Below are 3,878 nucleotides of genomic sequence, written 5' to 3' on the forward strand. Positions count from 1 at the left end.
AGCCTACCAAAGCAAGGGCTAACCGATCTCAATGTTCCGGCCGACTTAAAAGCCGAGATTTCCCTCACCTTTGCACGGTCTAACCAACCTGTTGATGACCATGGTACGAAGTCACTATTGAGGGCTGAATATCAGCTCCTCAATGACGTAATCGGTCGAAGCATCTTAGGGAGAGATGTGACGAAGACCTACTGTACCGCAACCTTTAACATGATGGCTGCTATCACCACCGGAACACCGGTTAATTGGTCAAGGGTACTGTTCGACGTCCTAATCTGGATGATTGGTGTTCGAATAGTCGGCCTCGTTCCCCAACTGAGCTGTCTGCTTCTTGAACTTGGAGTTCCGACCTGTCCGGGCAAAGGTCTGAACCAAGCTCAAGTGCTCACCAAGGAAGTCACCGACTCTTTCTTTGAGCGGTTTGAGAAGGCTTGGAAGAGGAGAAACCGCCGCAACAACCCCAACGGTGCTGTCACCTCCAGCGGATATTAAGTCACTCCTTCCTACAACCGGTCATTTTGTTGCACGCACCGGTTGTATTTCTGTTCAACTCCTTTATGATCATTTTGGCTTCATCTATGTTATCTTCGGTCTAGTCTAGGTCATCTTCGATCTCAATCGGTTACTTTTCAGTTTATTGTTGTATTAATCATTAATGAAAAGTAACATTTAATTAATGAAGTAACTCCCAACCACCTGAGTAATTACTATCCAATTAACTTGGTTACTTTTCAACTAAATCCCTACCTCGAGCTCCGCAATCGGTCAAGTGTAGCCTCTTCCCAATACACCTTGGAAACATAAATATTCTCTTCTTTAATAAGACAAAACTGACATTCAATGTTGATGTTTTTCCCTCCAAAACCGGATCTATATAAAGAGCCATTCCCTAATCAACTTAACACATCTCAAATCATAAATCTCTTGAACTCTTTCTCTCTCTCTTAGCCAAGTTTGAATCATGTCGAGCCGAACTCTACCAAACTTCCTAAGTATTGATTTCGACTCATGCCTTGAAATCAATGATCAAGAAACAAAGGAGCTGCTGTTTGAGTCTCTCATTGACACCGGCCTTCGAACTTTTCTCGAAGAATCCGGCCCTATACTCCTTGAGGATGTCAAGACCTTCTTTAGAAGTGCTTGCATCAGAGGAAACTATATTGTTTCCACGGTACGAGACCATACCTTCTGGCTGGATGAAGCCGAGTTTGCTCAAATGTTCAACCTGCCCACCGAAGGGTTTTCGGACTTTCCGCCCCGAGAGGGCCGCGCCGCGGAATCCTATGCTTGGCTATTCTCTGGAACCGGGGTGCCGGTGGAGAACAACGGGCCGAATACCTGTCTTCGGTTCCACATCCAGCTATTACTTGAAATTGTCAATCGCTCGCTAATTTGCCAATCTCCTAACCAGCGATACTCCAAAAAGGTGTATAACATGATGACCTACATCATGAGCTATGCTCCCATAAATTGGTCATCGGTCATTTTCAACAACTTGAAAAACATGGTGTTGACCAAGAGAGGTCTCGGCTACGCTCCACACATCAGTCGACTCATACTCAAGTACCGTCCAGAATTTGGACCGGGTACACCGGCATCCTTTTCAAACATTTTTGATGTGGATGAGGTGGAAGACAAGTTCTCTAGGATGGTTATTGCCTAAGTTGTATCGTCTTCTCTTTTGTACTCCTTTCCTTTTATATTTTCAAACCGATTCATATATCGGATTCTATCTTGTACCTTTCTCAATGAAAAATCTATTTCAGTATAAATAACCGGGTCATTTCTGCAATCAGATTATACATCTAAATAACCGGTTAATATTATCAAATAATTTCGTTCTCATTGAAGTATTCGGTCAATATTAATGAAACCGCATCTTCGCGGCTATACACGGTTTCAAGAAGAACCGCTTACTCAAAGTTGCAAAAACTCAGCTCATTCAAATAACCGGTTAAAATCGATAAACAAACCTGTGTTCTTAGAACTTTCCGGTCAAGGTCAAAACACCGCAACATCGCAGTTCACAAATCACTTCATAAAACGGCTTCAAAAAGGGACCGCCTCATCAAAACCGAAATCAAAATCCTTGGAGGGAAATTTCCCGCTCAAACTTCCCGCCTCTGATTTGGCGCCCATAGTTTGCCGCATCTTCGTTTGCCGCCTTTTGATTACCGCCCAAGGTTTGCCGCCTTCTGGCTTGGAAGGAAAATTCCCGCCAAAAGGTGATGAGACGGTTTGCGACGGTTGGGCTTCTAGACCGCTCCTATAAAAGGGTTCCTTGGCCATTTCATTTCACTCTTACGCGAATAGGCTTTCTCTCTCTAGCTCTCAAACTCTCTCATTGCGGTTTTTCTCTTGCTCCCTCAAAATCTCTCAATCATCAACAATGGGTCGTGATTCGGCATTATTCAAACATATCATCCAGGTGGATTTTGAGGAAATCAGACGAAACGGTTCGGCTCCGGCAAAGGAAGTTCTATCCCGGATTTCCGAAGCCGGACTCGAGTACTTTCTAGGCGGCCCTTTCGTTCTTTACAAGGAAGCGGTTGAAGAATTCTTTAAAACCGCATCTCTATCTGGAAATACAATAACCGCAACCGTAGGCGGTAAACAATTCAATATAATCGAAAAGTCGGTTGCGGAAATCTTACGCCTTCCAAAAGATGGACGCAACGATTCGATGGAGCTAGACCGGAAAACATTCGAGGCGGATTTCCAGGTTCTCTCGGCAACCAAGGCTCTAGTAGAAGTCTCTAGTAAGAAATCAACATTGCGACCGGAGTACATACCGCTTTGTGATATCTTCACCAAGTCGGTTCAAGCAAGAGGTGGAAATTTCGAAAACCTCACCAAGGCAAAAATCGAGATGCTTGCCGGTCTTCTAAACGGCCTAAATGTTAACTGGGCAAAGGAGATCTTCCACAACCTTAAAGAAATTGTGGTACCGGATTCCCCCTGGTCATGGGGATACGCCATCCCACTAGGGAAGATCGTGATTCACAACAACATTAACACCGGACCGGGTGTTATTCTTCCTTCAAGCAGGATTATACGGTCACGACAATTCTTAGAAAAGAAGAAACCGGCCCCCGGTTCTTCAGGAGGCCGAATAAAGAAATCTGCCACTAAGAAACCGGCTCCGGTAAAGGGCAGGTCCGGAGGAAAGAAGGATAAAGAACCGATAGTATTCACGGAACTGCCCTCGGAAACACGAGATGAGGAAGATTCGGCCTCCACGTCTGACTGAACCGCCTCGCAGAACACGGATGGAAATCCGTCCGATAAAGAAGAAGGACCAATTGAAGAAGAACAATCGGCCACAAGTCTTGACAATGTCGGTGCGGCCGTAAGTCTTGAAAACACCGATACCGGTGCAGACGGCCCTGGGGAAGAAGACGTTCAAAATTCAAACAAACTCCAGAAGGTGGCCGAGAACATAGTACGCAAAATTTTGGAGGAAATCGATCTGCAAGCTCATGCGGCATCCCAAGCATACAGCGAGTGGTTCAAAATCCGGTGCAACAAATTCTTCAAACATGTGCTACCGGACCTCACCACCGGACAAAGATTCGAAAGGATCTTGGAGATAGAGGAAGATGTCATCAGCCTCACAAACGCTGAGGATCCCAACGAAGCCATGGACCGACATGCAATTGTGGAACCGCGTGCTCGGCTGCTAAAGCTAACCGAACATATGCGAAAGCTTACGGAAAGGTATGTCCCTGGAACACCGAAGGCTCAACTACAACTATTGGTGTTGGATATCCTTGCGGTCAAGAAAGGGGAATTTATAGACGAAGTGGCGCGGCTTGACGCGGTGCGCGAACAGAGAAATACACCGCACTCTCCAACTCTTGAGACCGGTGACGGTACAA

This window comes from Impatiens glandulifera, chromosome 2 (genome assembly GCF_907164915.1).
Source record: "Impatiens glandulifera chromosome 2, dImpGla2.1, whole genome shotgun sequence".
Taxonomy (NCBI): Eukaryota; Viridiplantae; Streptophyta; class Magnoliopsida; order Ericales; family Balsaminaceae; genus Impatiens; species Impatiens glandulifera.